General features: G+C 39.0%; 2 pseudogenes across 1 annotated transcript; one reads left to right on the top strand and one right to left on the bottom strand.

Annotated features, from left to right (window-relative positions):
* Positions 1-5,236: 5,236 nt before the first annotated feature.
* LOC149210934 (pentatricopeptide repeat-containing protein At2g03880, mitochondrial pseudogene) lies at positions 5,237-9,664 on the bottom strand (annotated as a pseudogene). Its single transcript, XR_016252972.1, has 2 exons — positions 5,795-9,664; positions 5,237-5,686 (listed from the first exon to the last, which is right to left on the bottom strand). The product of XR_016252972.1 is annotated as a pentatricopeptide repeat-containing protein At2g03880, mitochondrial pseudogene (transcript).
* A 3,334-nt stretch (positions 9,665-12,998) lies between these two features.
* On the top strand, positions 12,999-16,854 carry LOC149210933 (pentatricopeptide repeat-containing protein At2g03880, mitochondrial pseudogene; annotated as a pseudogene).
* The last annotated feature ends 5,411 nt before the right edge of the window (positions 16,855-22,265 follow it).

The following is a 22,265-nucleotide window of genomic DNA, read 5'->3' as shown; positions in this document are numbered from 1 at the left end:
TGGTTGTTATGTCTTCAAAGGATGTCCCATTGCAATGCTTCCTTTAAGAGATATTGATTTGACACTTCAGACTCTTGAATGCTTGCTTGGTGTTGTCCTTGAATCTTCTTCTACCTGCATGCAAATTGCCCAACGAAACCCAATCCCAAAGCAAAACAAATAAACACAACAACCCTTTAACAAAACTTACCTTTGCCTGCAAAGAGAATTAGTACAATAGTAATAAACATACTAAAAATTTATGTTAGCAGAAATAGATATGCAACAAAAGAAATATAACAATACATACCTGTCTCTTTTCTTGATGGCACTGAAATCTTAATGATGCTCAGACTTCACTCTTCTTGGGTGATCCTAAAACTTTTGCTAGACACTAGACAGACCTACACTTGACCCCTTTGATGACACTATACCTGACATGAGCTAGATATTATACAGTCCTAAAACTGGCTCTTAAAAGCCTACAAGTTGTGCCCTAAAAACTACTGCAAGCCTTACTATTTACCTTGATGATATGCCTTATCCACAAATTTGAAACGAGCCCTAACCAATTATGAACACAAGGTATAAATACAGATCTGAAACTTAAATGAAATAAGCCTAAGATATTGCGATGTTACCTTAATGTTGTGGTCAATTTGAGACTTGAAAGGCGCTATAGGACTGAACCACTGAAGCAAGACTTGCTTTTACAAATAGGCCTAAACACTAGCCCTAACCAGACATGGTACTAGCCTAAACTAGACTTTAAAAAAAAAATCAGACTTAAACTAACCTAAGTATAGGCCTAAACCAAGAAGAGATCAGCCTTTTTTGTTCTTTTATACCTCAGGTCCGAGACAAAAAAAAGGTAATTTTACATGCTCTATCTAAACACAAAGTAAGAAGTACCTACACCGTGACTTGAAAGGGAATATACAAAAAGAAAATTACAGACTCACTCTTGCTTATCCTTCTTATTGTTCTTCGTTCTTCTTATGTAAGGCAACCTCCACCACAAATCTGAAGTAGAATACTTGCTACAGGTCTATATGACAGGTCTGAAAGTATGGATCTTCGTTCTCCTTTGCAAGGTAACTGCCCATGAAATAAATCCTCAACCGAACCAAACCTTGACCCCTGTTGAATTTTAGATGCCTACGTTAATTGCTCCTCAGGGTGACCGAATAATTTCAGAGAGATAATTCCTTAGATTATTCGTTCAAAAGCTTATCTCTCAAGTGGTGATAAGGGTTTGTTTTTATAGTCATACGTTGGTTGATAAAGATGACGTTAAGGTTTAGGAAGGGACTTATAGGTGACCATTAGATATTAAAGAGGGTTTCATATAGAAATTAACATATTAAAATATTAATTTTATTTGTCTTGTGTGCTAAGGAAAGGAGGTTGTGAGCCTTATGGGAAGAGATAGTATTTGTTAAGGTAGGAGCCTGGAGGGATACTTTTTATGGGATAGAATTAATTTAAATGCTTCCTAAGATGATGCTTTCATAATTACCCTTAATTTAATTAATTACTAACGCTTATTCATATTTTTTAGAAAAAATTTCAATTCCACTAAAATTTTGAAGTCAATGATTGACTTAGTGCATATGGTCCTACTCGAACGTGAAGTCAATGATTGGTTTACTATCTTTGGATTTTCAAGTTATTCAACTTATACGTGGTGAGATTACGATGAGAATCCATGTCATATATTGACAATCGTTGGTGAATAAGGTGTCATGTCTCTACCCCTGGGGTTTTAGCCCACAAAACTGGGTCTTCAACTTCAACCTCAATTTCTCTCAAACCAGGAGGAACCACGAGGCGTACCATATATCAATGGAAACATCTCGTCGAGGAGAATCTATCTAGAAGGATCTTGACACAAGATTCCATGAATTGCCATGTCAAATTTGCCATGGAAGATCGAGGTAGCTCCTAGTGCTGCTTGGGTTGACATCAATGACAACCACCTATCAACAAAAATAATAGTTAGCAAAGTAAATAAACATAATGAAAGTATATTTGATGATGAGGTGGGTCTTTCTTTCTTTTCTAGATGTAAGAGTGGCTTCTTCAATGTCCTGCACCAGCTTCCTCTTGGAGTTTACTCTTCCTACACTATTTGCATCCTAATGATCTTCGGGATCTTCTTTTCTTGATTGCATTTTCATCAAGAAGTTAGTGAGAGAATCATCCAAATACTCGTGCGTGAAGAATAACCAATGGTCTAAAAAATCAACCTTAAACAAGAGCGGTGACACAAAGAAACAACATAAGACTTGAAAATACTTTAAAAAAAATTAACAAGGATTTGAAAGAAGTTGTTAACTCCCTCTTGTTCCGGCCTCCATTAGTTATCACTTTCTATCAATCACAAGTCATTGATAGAAGAAATGCATCTTTTTGAGCACCACTTGGCAGAATCCATCATGATCCACTCTAATCTCAAGCATTTCGAAAACCATCTTTCTCACATGATTTAATGTTTTATAGTGAAGATGAACAAACTTTTAGTGCCACAATTTACATTGATGATTACTTATCATGAATCAATGCATGGATATGGCTTCTATTGATTTTATAGAGATCTTCAAATCTTGATCATAGAATGAAGGCATGTAATATATATATATATATATATATATATATATATATATATATATATCGTTGTCTGCAATGATATTCATCTTTGATCGTTGCAAAAGAGGTTAGTTTAGAAAACTATCATTCCATCTTTTGCAAATGTCATGATCCTTACCTGCAACCACTATTGTCAGTAAACTCTAATATCATAATTACCAAAACCCATAAATTATATCATTTCTCATATAACGTTAGATAATCAAAAATCGGTTTGCATGTATATATATATATATATATATATATATATATATATATATATATATATATATATATATATATTGACTTCATTGTTTGCAATGATATCCATCTTTGATTGCTACAAAACAATTTAGTTTAGAAAATTATCATTCTATATTTTGCAAAAGTCATGATCCTTACCTGCAACCACTATTGTCAGTAAACTCTAATATCAAAATTATCAAAACCCGTAAGATCTTGTCATTTCTCTCCTATAATGTGAGAGAATCAAAATCAGTCTATCTTCAACATTCAATTTCTATCAATTATTCTTTCATAATCTTCTATGCATTATACCATTTTTTTTAAAGACAACACTTTTTTGCACATGCATAAACAAAACTTAAACTATTCTTGACTTTTACATGCATCAACAAATACCAAAACTATAATTATCAAACACATGCAACACCTTAATTTTAAACTAGGTACATACAAAACTTTTTGAAGAGATATAGTTTCACCTTGATCCAGATAAAAATGAACATAACCAAATCCCTTTATAGGATATATAGAATTATTTCAAAGTATAATTTTCAGATATGTCTCCCTCTATCGACCAACCAATTGTCACAAGAATCTACAGGAGAGAAACTAGAAAGAGCAGAAACAAGAAAGGACTCTGATTTTGGTTTTTCTTTCAGCAGCAAAGAAGACAACAAATAAAATATTATTTCAACAGCTAGGAGCAATAAATAAGATTTAAGTAGCAAAGAATGAGCAGCAAATAAGATTTCAGCGGTAAAAAAGGAGTAGTAAGTGATATTTCAGCGACAAATGAGATATTTCAGCAGAAAATTAACAGCAATAAATATTTCAGCAGAAAATGGGTTGCAAATAGAGTGGACAACACTTGATATTTTAACACAAAATGGGTTTTAAATATAGTGAACAATACTTGATATTTCAGCGGAAAATTGGTTGTAAATAGAGTGGACAGCAAGAGATATTTCAACAAAAAATGCGCTGGAACAACATTTGTCTTCACCAAAGATCCAATACCATGTTGAAATTCTAAAGTTCTATGTTGTAACAATCACTTATCACAAAACTTCTTTATGATGCAATATTAGTTAAGAAATTGTAGACATAACATAAACCACATAAACCATATGCATAATAGAAGACAGACAAGAACATAATAAGATAGAGAATTTAGGTCCAATGACCAAGGCGAAACCCACAAGGGGAAAATCCAACCAGATTCTTCTTCTATATACAAAGTACAATAAGAGATCAAAAGAATGAGAAAGTTCACCCAAATCTGAACAAGTGTAACATGAAGATCACTAGTAGCAGTGGTTTGAAGCAAACACTGAAACAACCTTGGCTCACCAAGTTTTGCTCTCACTCTCCAAGTCTCTCTCTCTCACAATTCTCCAACTCTCTCTCAAGTTCGAATTCACAATGCACAAGTGAGCAGAGAGGATGAAAGACACAAATATATAGGAAGAGCAAGGAGGTTGAATTCATGAAGGAGTAACTCACATGCCTTGAGGAGAGTTGTGTTCAATGACCTAAAGGAGGAGGATTGATTGATCGAGGCAGAGCTGCAATTTGGGAATAGAAGAAGCAGCAGACGTGTTTAGGGTACAACCAAGAGGAGCTATGATGGTGCACTACATCAGCTAGTCGATCAGTTGTATCTTATTCAAGGTAGATTGGTTGTCATACTTGTTGACACCAAACCCTAGTTTGTATTCTTGTATCAGTAATTGTATGAGGGCCATGATCACTAGTACGGGAGCCCTAGACTATTATATTATAGTTTGTTAATATAACGAAGAAGGGTTGAAAATTTTATAAATTGTCATGTGTGCTAGATGATTCACTGATGTGTGTTTTTCCGCTGTGAAAAGTAATTTATTGTGGCATTTGAGTTGGTAGTGTCAGAGATTCTAAGACCCTAACCTAGATTCTCCAGTGTTGTGGAAAAACAGCTCAATATCCCAAGGATTATCAACATGTAGATGATTAATTGATACTTGAGCTCTTGTGGCAAACATGTGCATGTTAAGTGTCCTTTGAATCAAGACTCGACAAGAGTGAGTTTACACTCTTTACTGTCGACGGCATTGCATGCAGAATGCAATCGTGATGATAGTGTTGCCTGAAAAATGTGAATTATGGCTTGTATCTGGTATTTGTCTTATTGGTTATGAAAGTGTTGTTGCATTGTGTATTTTATCGGCAACTCTTGAGCTTGATAAGGATTTGTTCTCCCTTGTTTATTTGTGTTAAAAACAATATGCATGTTTTTGTCTAGTTTGTTTGATGGCATAATAAGGGTGCAACACAGTGGCTCCAAATAAACGTTGTTCTGCTATTATGCTGAGGCCAAGAACCTGTTACCATGAACAGCCCGATAAAACTATGTTATTTTTTTCAACTTTGATTAATTGAATTCAAAGTCCTGGACTGCATGCAGTCAGCCTGTGGAAAAGAAATTGACAAATTTTGGTTTATGCCTTTCTGAATATGCAGAAGACAATAGCATGTTCAGTAGAAAGAGGCAGGAAATGCTTCAAAATTTCTCAAACAGAGGAAGAAACTGACTGTTTGTCCTCCAACGGTCCAAATTTTCTTTTAGCAAAAAATGATGCCCAACTATAGAAAAATGCAATACAAAATAAAAGGTGATGATGGGTAGGTATATGAAAACCTCTTTTAACATGATGCCCTTCAATGGATGCAGAAGACGGTCATCATAAGAAATACTGCATAATGTCACTCCCAATCATTAATAAAATGCCTCTCCCAAAGGCAAAATTGCAGCTAAAAAGAAACCCAGGGAGTGGCCAATGGGAAGTATACTTGCCTGTTACACAGCGAAAATAAAAGTGTTCAAGAGAAACGTACATGGTAGCCACTTGATACCAAATTGAAACTAGAGGAGAAAAGAAGGGTTAGGGTAAGGAAATCTCACCTTAAAGTTCATTTTCCAGTTTTGAAGGGACAAACCCACTTGCATTGCATGGCGTCAGTCCAACAGACATATAGGCCTTTTAAACATAACTCCCTTTAAAAAATCAAAGGGTCGCCTAAATGGTTAGTGCATATAGCTTCCAACAAATCAAGTCATAAACCCATAAGCATATGACAAATTCCTGAAGGGAACCAATATACTATACCTTCCTCTTAACTCAAAGTTTGCCTTTGCTTCCCCCTTTAACTCGAAACCCACCTTTCCTTCATTTCGCCATGCAAAATCACAGCTTAACAGCTCACCAATAATCCCCACAATAACACAGCCCATTCTCGAAATTAGAGAAATAGTCGGCATCCCTTATAACACTTTTTAACTTCAATCGTTCGCTTGACAATGTTCAAGACGAAATTGGTAGCATTCTGACAATCATCACAGCTTTGTGATTGTTGTCTACTTGAATAGACATTCTTAGAAGCATGTTTACAAGGCCAGAAAAAGCTGCAAGCTTTTTAGCATGTTGGAAGAGAGAAAGAGCTGTTTCTCTTGGTCTACATCATAAAGCACAAATTTTGTGTGTGGCACATACACCAACCCTTTCATTTGTTCCTCAATCTTTGCAACTTGGCAAAAATCTTCTCCATCTAACAAGATATTCTGCCTCCAAAGACAAATATGTAAAGCTTGTTCTTGATCCAAATCAAACTGCTCAGTTCCAAGTAAACAAGTGCTATGACAGCCATATGTTCACTTCACCAATAATCCCCACAGGAACACAGCCCATCCTTGAAATAGTGAAAACGACTGGCATCCCTTACAACAATTTCTCGCTTAACAATCTTGGAAATGAACTTGATAGCAGTGTGGCAATCACCACATGCTCTGAGATTTTTGATGACTCGAATAGGTGTCCCTGGCAGTGTGTTGATAAGCCCGAAGGCAATAGCCAGCTTCTCACTGTGGTGGCTGAGAGAGAGTTCCTTCTCCTCTTTCTCTACATCATAAAGCACAAATTTTGTGTCTGGAACATACCCTCTTCCTTTCATTTGTTCATTCAATCTCTCCAACTCTGAGAGGATCTTTTCCATCTGAGGATGTGATCTGTCTCCAACAACAAATGCATGAACCTTATTCTTGATTTCAATCCAACTGCTTCCTGCCTCCTTTTTCACTCCCTTATCTTTCATCATATTTCTTACCTGTAATGCATCATCCCACCTACCAGTTGCTGCATATACATTTGAAAGCAAGACATAAGTTGCAGCATCTTCAGGTTCCAACTCAAGGGCACGTTTGGCAGCCAGTTTTGCAAGCTCTAGATTGCCATGGATTCTGCAGGCAGCAAGCAAGGTCCGCCACACCACAGCATGAGGTTCAACTGGCATTCTCTGTATAAAGTTCTCTGCCTCATCCAATCGGCCTGCACGTCCAAGAAGATCAACCATGCAGGCATAATGCTCCTCTCTAGGAGTTATGCCATAATCTCGTTTCATTGAATTGAAGTAATGGTGGCTTTCATCCACTAAGCCTATATGACTGCATGCAGACAGAACACCAACAAATGTAACATCATTTGGCTTTATGTCAAGGCATTGCATACTTTTAAATAGTTGAATTGCATCCTTGCCACATCCATTCTGAGCATAACCTGCAATCATAGCATTCCATGAAACTATATTCCGCTCAGGGATTCTGTAGAACACATTGCTGGCATCATCAATGCTCCCACATTTAGCATACATATCAACAAGAGCACTACCCACAAAGACATCAGACTCAAATTCAGTTTTAAGCGCACATGCATGGAATTGTTTCCCCTGTTTTAAGGCTGCTAAACTGGCACATGCCTTGAGACTACTGCCAAAGCTGAACTCGCTCAGCTTAATACCAGCAGCATGCATTTGCAAACAAAGTTTGAGCGCTTCCTCACTGCGCTCATTTTGAGCATATCCTCCAATCATTGCACTCCATGAGATAACATCTCGGTGAACCATTTTGTCAAAGAACTTGCGGGAGTCTTCTACAGCCATGCATTTTGCATACATGTCAATGAGAGCATTACCGACTGAAGTTTCTGAGTCAAAACCAGATTTGATGACATGTGAATGGACTTGTTTTCCCTGTTCCAGAGCTACTAGGCTAACACATGCCTTAAGAACACCAACGAATGCAAAAATATTCCATTTTATATCTGCTTGACGCATTTGACAAAAAAGTTTCAAGGCCTCCTCACCATGCTCATTTTGTGCATATCCTATAATCATCCCATTCCACGCAACTTCATCTCGCTTGTGCATTTTGTCAAACACCCTATGACCATACTGCACATCACCACATTTTGCATACATGTCCACAAGGGCACTAGCCACAAAGATGTCTGATTCGAACTCAGCTTTGATTATCTGAACATGGATCTGCTTACCCCACTTCAGAAACCCTGAGCCCGTACATGCCTTGAGACTACTAGCAAATGTATACTGATCAGGGTTTACTCCGGCCTCTTGGGACTGACAAAAAAGCCTCAAGGCCTCCTCACCATCGCCATCCTGGGCATAACCAGCAACCATTGAACTCCACGATATGACATCATGCTCAGGCATTTGATCAAATACTTGGCGTCCATCCTGTATGCTCCCACATTTAGCGTACATATCAACAAGGGCACTTCCGACAATGACATCCCACTGAATTCCATACTTAACAACAAAACTGTGAACCTGCTCAAGAATTGCCAGGTTGCCACAAGCTTTAAGAACACTTGCAAAGGTGAACTGATTAGGCGTCACACCTGCATGCTGCATTTCAAAGAACAATTTCATGGCCTTATTCCCTTGCTCATTTTGCACATATCCATTAATCATTGCATTCCACGAGACCGCATCTCTGTTTGGAATTTTGTTAAACACCTCAAGTGCATCATCTATGTTCCCAGACTTTGCATACATATCACCAAGAGCACTACCCACAAAGACATTTTTATCAAAACCAGACTTAACTATACCGCTATGGATTTGCTTACCTGGTTCCAGAGCCGTCAGACTCGTGCATGCTCTTATGACAATGGCAAAAGTAAATTGGTTTGAGCTAATCCCCGCCATTCTCATCTGGCAAAACAATCTAAGAGCGTCCTCAGCGAAGCCTTGTTGCACATATCCGGTAATCATTGATGTCCATGAGACCACGTTTCGGTCAGGCATTTTGTTAAACACTTCACGCGCATCATTCAAACTCCCCAATTTGGTATACATATTCACAAGGTTGTTTACCAAATACACATCTGGTTCAAATCCGGTATTTTGCATGTGGGTATGGACCGTTTTGCCTCCTGCCAGAGTTTTCATGTCAATACAGGCCTGCAGTAACCGGGTATAGGCATTAGAATCCAAACTCATGCCTCGTTGGTTTATAATCTCTAGGCTTGCTAAGGCCTCTTTCCACCTTCCTTCCTCACATAGTTTGTAAAAATCTCTAGTTATGTTCTGTTGAATATTGGAAATGGCAGTGGATGCTAATTTAAGGCCAGTCATATTTGAACTGTATCCATGGAAGAATCTAGTATGGAGTAAACACGTTAGCCTCATATCTACTATTAAGAATTTGAAACACCAGACTATGAAGTCATAAACAAACAGGCGAAAACAACATCTGCCCTAGGCATATTTTTATATAAATTTACGTGGAAAAGCAATGCCCTGAGGTTCAGGGTTACTTCGAGTATCAATCATGTCAACCATCTTATGGTAAGATTTTCGATCATTTGTAATTAGAAACTCTGATATTCTCTCCGCATTGAGCGATATCATATATACTGATATTTTGAGGATATCTCGTTCACCAAGCCTCATGGACGCTCTAATCTGTCAACATATATTTTGGGACCGTCTTATTTTGGGACCGTCTTTATTTGAGTCAGAGTGGGCTTCCGCTAGATTTTTCTTCTCCGCTGTATTATTACATGTAAATAATAGACAGTACTTCAGCGCATCATTTTTGTAGAGTTTGGAGTTTTTTTTTTCGGGTTGAGGCGTCTTCAGATTGGTTTCATTCTTGCATCGTGTCTGGGTTTTGCATACTCGATAAAGAGTGGGGACCAAGATATTTTTATTTGGCATATTGTTCTTCTGAGTATTGCTCATTCTACTCCTTCGGGTTGGGCCAGATGTTGGTTTACAGGGGTTTCAGAGCTCTTAGAGTCAGTGTGCATTTAGTTGAATCGTCTCCTCCCTTTTCGATATTCCTTAGATGTTCTTGGTCACCTTTTACCTACTAGACAAGTGTTGAACAAGATCATCAGAGAGGACATCTACAAGCAGTTCATCCAGGTCACCTGTGTGAATCCTCTAGGGGGTTGCACCCAAAGATGGCCTTCTACGCTAAGCACTTCTTCAAATTGAGAGACAGGTTCATTGTTTAACCCGAGTATATGTTTCGCCACTGGATGCATGCTCTTCGCATTCCTTTAGGCCAGTTCAGAGTAGGTTCTCATAGACTTCATGTAGAGACGAACCACCAGATTGATAAATCAGACAGAATCTGCCAGATATGTCATTTACAGGAAGTGGAGACCAAGGTGCACTTCATTTTTGGGTGCCCAATCTACTACAAGATCATATGAAGGTTTCATTGCTTGTTTAGAGATTATGAGAGCCTCGCCGACTTTTTCAGGTATCCCGATCAAAGATATTTCGTTGTATATATGGACGAGGCTCTTAGGTTCCGAGCGCATATACTTCAACTTCCCATTAGACCAAACCCCACAGAGGATCACGACATTTTTCAGGGTACTACCTTCAAACAGGAGCACCAAGAGACCAATTGATACCAATACATATCCAAACTCTAGATCAGTGAGGATCCATGGAACCTCACCCCGCCACACGAGATCTCAGCAGCAGATTCTTCTCAAATCCATCCCTGGGAGACAGAGTAGGTCCTCTAGACCTCAACAACATGCGAACTCCCCCAGGCAACTATTTAGTATACAGTATACACTTTCCACCAGCTCTTCATCGAGCCAACAAACTGTGTTGAGTTTTCTTCAATGTTCTTCATCCAACCTCAAATGTTAGGAGAAATGGGTAATGATCCCTAGACCCATTAGCTCTAGGATCTTCTTCGATAAGACATTTCATGCATTGTATCTTTTATACTTTATGCAATGTATCTTTTATAAGAGACCATTTGGTTCTCCCGCATTATACGGATATCATGGTATACTACTACATATTAGTGTTAAATCCTAAACTTTTGGTTGAATCACTAGAATGAGCAAAGATGGCTAAGTGTTATATCTATAACCATTTACACTTGGCAACATGTCACTTTAACGATACAATTATGTATGTGCAACTCTAAGTACTATAATGTGTAGGGATCATTGAGCCTGTGTAATATTCCTAATGGAAATTTACAATGATAAACAAAACAAACATAGCAAAAACTGCATTGCTGAACCATTTTATTGATAAATTATGAAGTATAATAGGTACTTGGAAATTACGCACCTGGGCTTGCCCTAGGCAAGCTAGCTAAGCCCAAGTGATGAATATGAGATCTCCTCCAAGAGTGCTCGCTGATTCTCCTTGGCTATGCACTGAAATGCCTAGAAAGTGTGCTGCTAGCTGTGTAGAATGGTTGCTAGAGCCTCCTTCGGTGCTTAGAATAATTCGGGAAATTAACCCTGGGCTCTCCGACAAATACCCAGAATAACCCACGAAGGAATTGGCCAAATGTTAACCTCGGAATTTCGGCCCAAATTCGCCTAGCTCCTCTAACTGTTGGCTGAGTTGGGACCTCTGTTTGACCCTTCAAATCTACCCAGAAAATTCTACCAAATTAATCTTGGCCTCTCCTCAATAAACCCAGAAAGGGTTTGTCCTAGTTTTGACGCTCCAAAATTGACTCCAAATGCTTGGCCCTCCTCCAGAAGCAGAAGATGTAACCTGCAACAGATTCTGTGTTTGTTGCTCCTCCAAAGTGCTAGAAAATTCCCCAAAATAGTTGCAATCTCCAACAAAGTACCTCCCCATGACTCCACCTCAAGTCTCAACCCCAAAATCACTTCACTCCTCAACCTCCCAACGTGCCTCCTCCAAGAACTGCGCAATCCCTCACTGTTGTTGTTGAGCCTCTCCACAAGCTCGCACTCCCTACTATTGGTACTAACTAGAATACATGGAACTCTCTCCTTGGGATGACACCCGAATTCCACTGAAGCAAGGGTTGAGATTTCCACTTGGAAACACTGTGTGCTAAACAACACTTGCAAACTCAGTGTCTGCTCAAGCATGCTATGTCAAAGACAATCTTCTCAAAGATGAATGAAATGACCAAAATGAGTGGCTTTTGCTCTTTTTATCGAAGAACCTCCAAGATGCCCATGTGGGCCCAACTCGACTTTCGCCCACCAACTTCACTCCAATGAGAGAGCGTTGCCTATGTGGGCCGCTATTCTCTATGAGTAGGCCCCACGTACCACTAGTGGCTCAATTTTCTCCTCCATCCTCTAATATTTGGGCTCACATTTGATCAAAAATATATCTGGGGCCTCTAGACCCACACTTCCTAAGTGCTAATGCGAATCAATTCAAAACTAGCCAAAAATTGATATTTCCGTTAACAATGTTGCGGAATATCACAGGGTGACACCTACAAAACACTTACACATTCAACAACACATGCATCACTACCTCTATCATATGCTCACACCATACATCTATTGTCACTTATCCAAATAAAGAAGCATTTTAACAAGCTATTAATAGACTTGGTCAATAAATCCTCTATATTAGTTATCCATAACTATAATTTAAATTCATTCATAGTTGTAATCTAATTCTTCTACATTTTGACTTTTTCCGAGCATATTTTGTTGTCAAATTTACTTAAAATATAATAAAAATTTGTTATAAATACAAATTTAAACACAGTAATTTACATAATCCAAATACCCTAATTTTTTTTTTAAATATTGATTCATTTATACATAAAAATAAATTTTACGCCATGATAAATTTATTTATATATTTAAAAAACAAAATAACAAAAAATTCAAATAACTAAAAATATCCCAACAACAATTATCATAAATTCAAAAATTCAAAAAAGTTAATAATTTAAATAACTAAAAATCACAATTTACAGTTAAAATTATATCACCATAATGAAATCAAACTTCTTCTTCTCGATCAATATGACTACACCCCACTTCGAAGCATGCGAGTTTAACTTTGACTGTCCGCATGAAGTCTGTGTATATACTTATGGATTTCGCCTTTACCCACTTCGAAGTATCCGAGTTTAACTTCGACTGTGCACATGAAATCTGTGTACATATGGATTTAGCCGCAGCAGCTGCTACGACGGATTTTGCTTTGAACTAAATTTCGAAACCTCCCGTAGTTGCCCATCATTTAAAAGCAGGCACCCTGCTATTTCTTCATTGTTTTCACAGCCATATGTTTTTAGATCGATGGGTTTGTATTTCAACCCAAACCATAAGATGGGATTGACAGGAAAGATAATGTAAGAGGCGAGTATGCAGAAATCCTACTTCATGACTGTTCTGATTGTGAGTAAGCATACACCTTCACATCTCGTAAGGATTGCCACTTTTAGAGACACGTTTCAGATAAGTATTGTTCATGGGTATCAGATAAATGAGATGGGTATCACTACATTCACGAGCACTGTGCCAAGAAATTCGAGGGGACGTTCACAAGAACAGAGAACTAATTTGGACGGGGCTGAAATATTGAAGGATGGTTGGCATCCATTGTATTTTAATCACCAAAATGATACTTGGTTAGAGCCAAATGTCTATACCTGTGCTCTGCAACAATGTGTAAAGAAGAAGTCCCTTTCAGAGGGTAAGCAGGTTCATTCCCATATAATTAAAACTGGGTTTAAACCAGACATATTTTTAGAAAACAACATTGTGAACATGTACGCTAAATGTGGGAATGTGATGGATGCGCGCCAAGTGTTTGATAGAATGCCCGAGCGAAATGTGGTCTCATGGAATGCGATGATTGCAGGCTATTCCCGGGAAGGGCAGGCTGATGCGGTTCTGAAGCTTTTGAATGCGATGCAATGTGACTACAAAAAGCCTAACCGGTTAACCTATACGAGTGTCCTTGCTGCTTGCAGCTGTCCAGGGAGTTCAGAACAGGGGAAGGGAGTTCATTCCCACATCATGAAATCTGGATTTGGTTCAGATATATTTGTAGGAAGTAACCTTGTTGATATGTATGTTAAACGCAGAAATTTGGTATATGCCCGGAAAGTATTTGATGAAATGCCGGAACGAGATATGGTTGCATGGAATACAATGATTGCAAGGTGTGTTCAATTTGGGTACAATAAAGAAGCACTTCATCTCTTTGATCGAATGTGGTGGGTTGGTATGAAACCTGATGAGTTCACTTTTACCAGTATCCTTGGGGTGTGCGCGAGCTTACGTGCTTTTGAACAGGGCAAGTGCTTCCATGCCTACACTGTGAAGTCTGGATATGATTCTGATTTCTACATTGGAAATTCACTGATTGATCTGTACGGAAAATGTGCAAGCATAGGAGATGCATTCAGAGTGTTTGGCAGCATGTTAGATCAGAATATAGTATCTTGGAATTCGATAATCGCAGGATGTTCACAGAATGGTAGTGCTAATGTTGCAATGGCACTCTATTGTCAAATGCGACAGGAAGGCATAAAACCTGACCCATTTACAATCTCTTGTATTTTGAGTGTTTGCGCGACTCTAGTGGATTTCGAACAGGGCAAGTGTGTTCATGCCCATGTTATCCATTGTGGTTTTAAATTCAATATGATTGTGGACAGTGGCCTTATTGACATGTATGCTAAATGTGGGAGCATACAGTATGCGCATGTTGTGTTTAATGGAATGTCCAGAAGAGATGCCATTTCATGGAGTGCAATGATAGCTGGATGTTCACAACATGGACATGGTGAAGAAGCCTTGAAACTCTTCTGTCAAATGCAGAAGTCAGATTTGAAGCCAGACTTTTTCGTCTTTGCAAGTAGTCTCAGGGCATGTGCTAACCTGGCAGCTCTTGAACAGGGGCAGCAGATCCATTCTCAGATTATGAAATCTGGATGTGATTCTGAAACTGTTGTTGGGTGTGCACTGGTTGACATGTATGCAAAATGTGGAAACATGGAAGAGGCGCAGAAAGTGTTTGATGAGATGCCGCAACAAAATGAGATCTCTTGGACAGCTATGATCGCAGGATATGCCCAGAATGGGCATGGCCAGGAGTCGCTTAAACTATATTCCCAAATGCAACTAGCAGGTGGAAAACCAGATGAGTCCACCTTTGCTAGTGCTTTATGCGCATCTGCCTGCTTGACAGCTTTAGAAGATGGCAAGCAGATTCATACCCAAATCATAAAATTAATGTTTGATTCGGATGTCTTTGTGGCAACTTCCCTGGTTGATATGTATGCAAAATGTGGAAGTATAAAGGATGCACTCAAATTGTTTGACCACATGCCCAACAAGAATGTGGTCACATGGAACTCGATGATTGCAGGGTATGCTCAACATGGGCTTGGTAAGGATGCCATCGAGCTCTTCGAACAAATGCAAAGGGTAGGTATGAAGCCAAACCATATTACGTTTGTGAGTTTTCTTTCTGCTTGCAGCCATGTCAGCCTGTTGGATGAAAGCTATAAATTCTTTGATTCCATGATTCGACTTTATGGAATCATGCCAACAATGGAGCACTATGCCTGCATGGTTGATGTTCTTGGCCGTGCAAGACGCTTGGAGGAAGCAGAGAACTTCATCAATGAAATGCCCTTTGAACCTGGTCCGATGGTCTGGAGAACCTTGCTTAGTGCTTGCAGAAACCATGAGAATATAGTGCTAGGAATACATGCAGCCAAACATGTCCTTAAATTTGAACCACATGATGCTGCAACCTATGTGTTGCTGTCAAATATGTATGCCAGTGCAGGCAGATGGGATGAGGTGACAGAAGTTAGGAAATTGATGAGGGATGCAGGGGTGAAAAAGGATCTGGGATGTAGCTGGATAAAAATCAAGAATAAAATACATTTATTTTTAGTGGGAGAAAAATCACAGCCAGAAATAGAGGAGATCTATGCAGAGTTGGGTAGATTGACTCAATTAATAAAGGAAGCAGGTTATGTGCCTGACACAAGATATGTGCTGCATGATGTTGAGAATGAGCAGAAAGAAGACTCTGTCTTCCACCACAGTGAGAGGTTGGCTATTGCTTTTGGGCTTATGAGACTGCCACCTAAAATTCCAATTCAAATTGTGAAGAACCTTCGTGTGTGCGGAGATTGCCATAATGCCACCAAGTTCATTTCAAAAGTTGTTAAGCGAGAAATCATAGTAAGAGATGCCAATCGCTTTCATCATTTTAAAGATGGATTGTGTTCTTGTGGAGACTATTGGTGATTATAACACAAAACAAACAATGGATTCTAGGTTAGACCTTGGGGTTTTTAGCAAATAACATTTTAGCATGCTTCATACCCTTATTGGAGACTATGGAGTTTTAAGCAAATAGCATTTTAGTGTGCGTCATACCCTTATTGGGGACTAGTTCCTATTATTGGAAACATTACCTAGTTCCCTAGTTGCCAAACTATTCATAATCTACAAGACGAATCATTCACCTTATTAACAATTTCATTGACAATATATGTTCTCAAAGCCTTGTTTCTGGTCGCTAGAAGTGGATCATGCTAATTAGGATGCAGTGCACTAAATTTGTTTGAATCCAGTATGCCATAATTAAACAAAAGAACCTGAACTGGACTCTCAGGACTCCCAACTAGACAGCCAACAGTTCCAAGCGTCTTCTGATTTTATAACCATAAAATGTTCCAAAATCTCGATGGTGTAAGTTTTCTTTTGCTAGGTATTAGAAAGAACCATTTGACTTAGGCCAACTTGAGCAGGTTGTGACCAGAGAAGCACAATTCGTTTGGTGTTACAGCATTCTAAACATTGGCAGTTCTAAGACTGCAATGGGAAACTTGTGCACAAGTCTAACCAGTTTATGTAGGCCTAATCCTAGTTGGGTAACTATTAGCCATTTTTTTTCCTGTATAAGCACCAATATTGTCAGACCATATTATTTATATGCATGCCAATTTGTCAGGATCTTCGTTTAACCGGGTCTTTCACCTCTATTTCTATGTCCCCTGTAAGCTCCTCTCTTGTAAACAATTGGAATCGCAAAAGATTCAGGATATTCCCTTGAGAAACATTAAATTTATATTAGTACATATCGGACCAGTAAAGTTGCCTAATTAACTTTGGTACCATCTTGATATAATCGCGATAGATCATTCAAAAGAAAATAATTTCTGCATATTAAGCCTATGATCTCATCTAGGCTGCTATTTTGGTGTATACGTTGATCCCAGCTCCACCAAAGGTGTATTAGGTTCACGGATGAGGTTTTCAATGAAGTCTAAATTTTATTAATAAAGAATAGCAAAAACATTGTACAGCACAATAGCTAAAATTCACATTGGCTATCTTTGGAAATAGATATGTTACTACTCTCATTTGCAAAAGGCCCAATAACAAGAGGTTGAAAACTTGCTTTATACAAGAGGGAACACAAAGCCTAAAAGATAAAGCTTCCAAAATTAAAGACCCTAACCTTGGGAGTTAGACAAGCACAAAGGCGGGGTCCCTGAGAGGCTAAATTGGAACTACAAATTTCCATGGGTGTAAGAACCACCATTGGAAAAAGTTGATGAACTCTACACCAGACATATTATCTAAATAATTTTCCCTATGTTTTGGACTCCCAAAAACATCAAAAAATTTGTCATACACCTTGTAGTCCTATAGTGGAGTAGGGAATAAATGTTGAGCAGTTGCATGGAATAAATATAGTAGGGAATATTTGTTTACTAGTCGCAGAGAATGGAAGTATCTCATTAGTAGACAATGGATGTTGAGTAACAACAGTTGGACAATTAATCATTGATGGTTTCTAGCATGTAGAATTGGAAACCATAAAAGGTTGATGGTTTTTGTTGTGCCTATTTATACAGTGTCGGGGTCGATGAAAAACTGTGATTTTTAAATTATTGGCATACTATTAAAATATCTTGGGAATCCTTAGGCTATCATTAAAAGCTTTTGTCAAGACTATTGCTGCAAAATCTTGCAGGCCTTGTAATTGGATTCACAAGGCAACGACCAAACCCTATAGCAACATTGAGGAAGATTCCATTGTCACTTCATCGATCTGCCTCATGCTATTTAATGGAGTTTCACCACAAGGAAGGCTTCCTTGTATTTACCTATAATGATACTCTAGTTATAAGGCTCCAAGTGATGCAAATAAACTAGGAAAAGATACCCTATGTTGGGAAAGGCTCAATTCTTCTTGATAAGGGATACACCCAGACTAGATAAAGACTTCTACACCCTAGGGTTTACTAGTATGTAATAATAATGGAATACCAAGGCATACAAAAGTCAAGGAAAGGGTTTATTTGAATATTTTATTAACAAAGTAATAATGTAAACCTTCAAATATGATTCCTGTTGAAGCTTGGCTAGCGTTAGGGTTTCCAAGGCACAAAATTGATCAAGGATGGCGTCAACCCTCTTAAGGGAAAGGTTTACCGCCATGAAGTCTAGATTTTGCATTTAAAAGTTATAATGCAATAAGCCTTATGTTCTTATCCACTAACATGCATCCACATTAACCCTACAAGCAATTCAGCGCTAGAAAAAGCCCTAGCGACTTGTCTTAAAAAAGCTTGGGATGTTGATTTTTTAGTAGCTTGGGAGGTACTCCAAGCCCTAGGGTTTAGGGTTTGGAGGGTGAAGCGCCACAAAAGTCACTTGTGAGCTTGGAACCCAAGGTTGGGGTTTTTCACCCATCGATATTTGGGCCAAAACCATGGAGCATTTTGGACATGTGATGGATGGAGATGATAGAGGATGGTGAGGAGAATCCAACACTTCGAGAATCATCAAAATTTGAGATGTCCTTGATGATGGGTTTTTGGCACACAAGTCATATAGGCTTGGTGTGAATGTGCTCAGAGACATGTCTATTCGTGGAGCCCTTGTATGGATATAAATACAAGGTGATGTGATGTTATATCCTCATCCATTAGTGCACCTTTCATAGGAATACCATCTTAAGGCAGTCACAACTCAAGAAGGAAGAAGGACGAAGTGGATAGGGATTGTTTTGGTCTTGTTTGATTGGGTTTCACAACTGTGTGGAGTAGTAAAGGTAGGTCGCATGCCTTAGAGGAGGCAATGTTATTAGAACCGAACCGGTGATTGAACCAAAAAACCTCGTGGACCAGGAACCGGTCGGAACCAGTAAAAAACCAAAAAAAACTGGTTTACCAAAAACACATAAAATATTCATATTTGAAAGAAAAACATATATATTCATGTGCCTCCATATGAATCCAAGCCATTTACACACAAATATGCAAAAGTTCTCATTTACATAGCATGTAAGGGTGCACATAACCAAAATAACATCGAGTGCAATCCATCTATGACCCGAAAATACATCAACAAATAGGCTCTAGATGGATCATGCTACAACAAATGCCTACATATCATCAAAATCATTGCGTACATTGGGGTCTTCACCATCAATATAACCATTTAGGCATTAAAAAAGATAGAAAAAACGTAGCATGTCATGTCAAGATTTTGTTTAAATGATGGGTACATTTTAGTAGAATCATGATAGAGGAGTTCGACAACCAATGCCACTAACATCAAAGTACATAGAGGGCTTGGTGCTCTTTATCAAATACTAGTTTCATACCCTCGTACATGAAAAAATCCAATGGAAACGTTGCAATCCCCCCAATCTTGAAATCCTGAAAAACTGTTAAGTTTGCTAGATTTTGAGTGAAATCTAAAATTCTACTTTCTCCATATGTAATCCAATAAAGATTGGAACCACTCTCAAACATCCTGACTCATTTCATGGTAATGTTAAAAATTTAAGTAAAAGGATGAAAACTAAAATTTAAGGAAATTGTCACTTTTACTTTAAGAATTTAACATTAACATGAATTACATAGCAATATTAGGGCCATAGACTTGATTATTAGGTTGAGGGCTATAGGCTTGAATATTAGGTTATCCTAGGGGAGAGCAAGAAGTGGGCCAACCAACTAAATAATCAAGAAATAAAAAAAAGGGAAAAAAATTATGCATGGAACCGATCCTGAACAAGTCGGTTCGGTGAAATAGGTTGGTTTGGTACCGAATCAGCCTATTCCAATTCGTAGGCGCGATTCAGATTGGTCTTGGGCAAAAAACGGTTGGACCAGTCGATTTTGATAACACCATAGAGGAGTTATGTTCATAGTTTTGGCTTGGTTTTAGTGTGGTCCTTCTCCTATATTCAGGCCGCAACCCTAGAAAGCTCAAACAGGTACGTCACAGGCCTCATTTCCCTTGCAATAGGTGGGTCGTAAGGCTGCCTGTAGCCACAAGAAGGCTGCAAGCCTTGTCTCATTGGAACAAGGGGCCGAGAAGGCTTGTTTGGGGTTGGATTTAGCCCATACTTGAAGAAGGTTGTGGACAAAAGATAGCAAGGGAAGACTGCAACAAAAAAAGGAGGTCTGGACGTGAGGGATGGTAGTTGTTGCAGTATAGTTGCAACCCTAACTAGTGGGACAGACCTACAACAGTGTATGTCAGCCCATGATTGAAGAGGTATGTGATGGTTTCATATTGACTAGATGCTAGTTGGATGGTCCATGTTTGGACAATTTTATTCCAGCCTGTGGGAGCCATGTGTTAGGGTTGTCTTGGGTGTTAAGAAACCTTAACTAGGAGCAAATCTTACAGTGGAAGGATTGGGTGCCATTGGACTGGTGGAGGGAAGCGTGTTGGCAGCCCAAAGTAGCCCTTGACAAATAGTCATAAAGGGAGGTTGATAACTGAAGTTTGGGTAAAGTTGATGAGCCTAATGTGCAGTGTATTGATGGACTAGTGCACTGCTAGATTGACAGATTGGAACTCAGGTATTGGCCAACCTAGAAGAGCAGATTGGATCAGCGCGTGTTCATTGAAGCATAAGTGACTCGCAACAATGACAGGTGGCAACGCTCCTGGAGACTCTATGTGTTGTCCTTTGATGGACTAAGGGGTAGCTAGAGAGCAAATCGAGAGCGAAGAACCGGTAGGATAAGATACGACATAGAGACTGCAACAAGATTGTCATTGTATCTTGTATTCTTGTATTTATGGATAATTGAGGGACATTATCCCTTGTACGGGAGCCCTAGATTGTTGTATTATATGCTGATTAATATTTATATTCCGTTGTGCAAAGTAGCTTTGTTGAAATTCTTGGTTTGGTAGCGTTAAAGACTTTAAGATTCTATCCTAGACCTAAGTTCGTGGAAATTCAGCACGGTATCAGAGGGTGTATGAGCTACTTTGGAAGACAGTGAATCATCAGAGTGCACAACGAAGTACAACTTAAGAGGGAGTTAGTTACATTGTAGGTGAAGGGCTCACTACAATGTTGAAGTTGTAGGCTAGTCTCTGGTATGAGGATAGGTTGGAGGGGTTGTCCAACTATAGTCCATGGAAGGAAATGATCAAGTTGGTCTTGCAGGTCATCAAGATCTGGGACTTTGCTGAGAAGCCATCAAGAAGCCAACTGACCCAAAGGAGATGGAAGTGTACAAGGATTTGGATATGAGGGCGAGATTGATCATCCTTGATGGTCTGAAGGATCCCCTAATACCTCATTTGTTCGGGAAGAACACTGCACATGAGATGTGGATGGCTCTTCAGAATTTGTTCGAGAATAAGAACGAGAACTAGGTACTGGTATTGGAGGATAAGTTGAAGTCCACCAAGATGATACATGGGGAAGAAGTGGATTGTCTCAAGTCAAAGATGAGCTTGTTGTCGTTGGTGTCACTATTTCAGTTTCTGATATGGTTAGGATTGCTTTGAAAGGGTTCACCGAGGAATGGATGCCCTTCATCAAGGGGATCATTTCTAGACTGGAATAGGCTGTGGGACGACTTCATTCAAGAAGCGTTGTGAGACGAGGATCTTCATCCAAAGAAGAGGGCTTCGGATGATGACATGGCACTTGTAGCACAAATGAAAGGTAAGCAGAAAAGGGACTTGAATAAGTTCAAGTGTTTCAACTGTGGTGAGATGGGTCATTTTTCGTCGAGATGTCCAATGAAGAAGAAGGGAGATGACGAGAAGAAGAAAGGGAAACAGGTCATCACTGGTGCTACTTCTTTTGAGATAGATTCTTTCGCCAGGAAGCTAGAGGAGGAGGACTTTGTTATGATCTCTCATTTGTCGCAGTGTACTATCGATGATGATGGATGGTACTTGGACAGTGGTGTGTCGAAACATATGACAGGGTCACAGGAGGTTTTTGAGACTCTAGCTGAATGGGACTCGAAGTTGCACATGGTGTTAGGT

This window comes from Pinus tabuliformis, chromosome 1_2 (genome assembly GCF_031772625.1).
Source record: "Pinus tabuliformis cultivar Carrire ecotype Pingquan chromosome 1_2, CPIR1, whole genome shotgun sequence".
In the NCBI taxonomy this organism is placed as follows: Eukaryota; Viridiplantae; Streptophyta; class Pinopsida; order Pinales; family Pinaceae; genus Pinus; species Pinus tabuliformis.
Note: the sequence above shows the minus strand (reverse complement) of the source record. Positions and strands in the feature narration are given on the sequence as shown.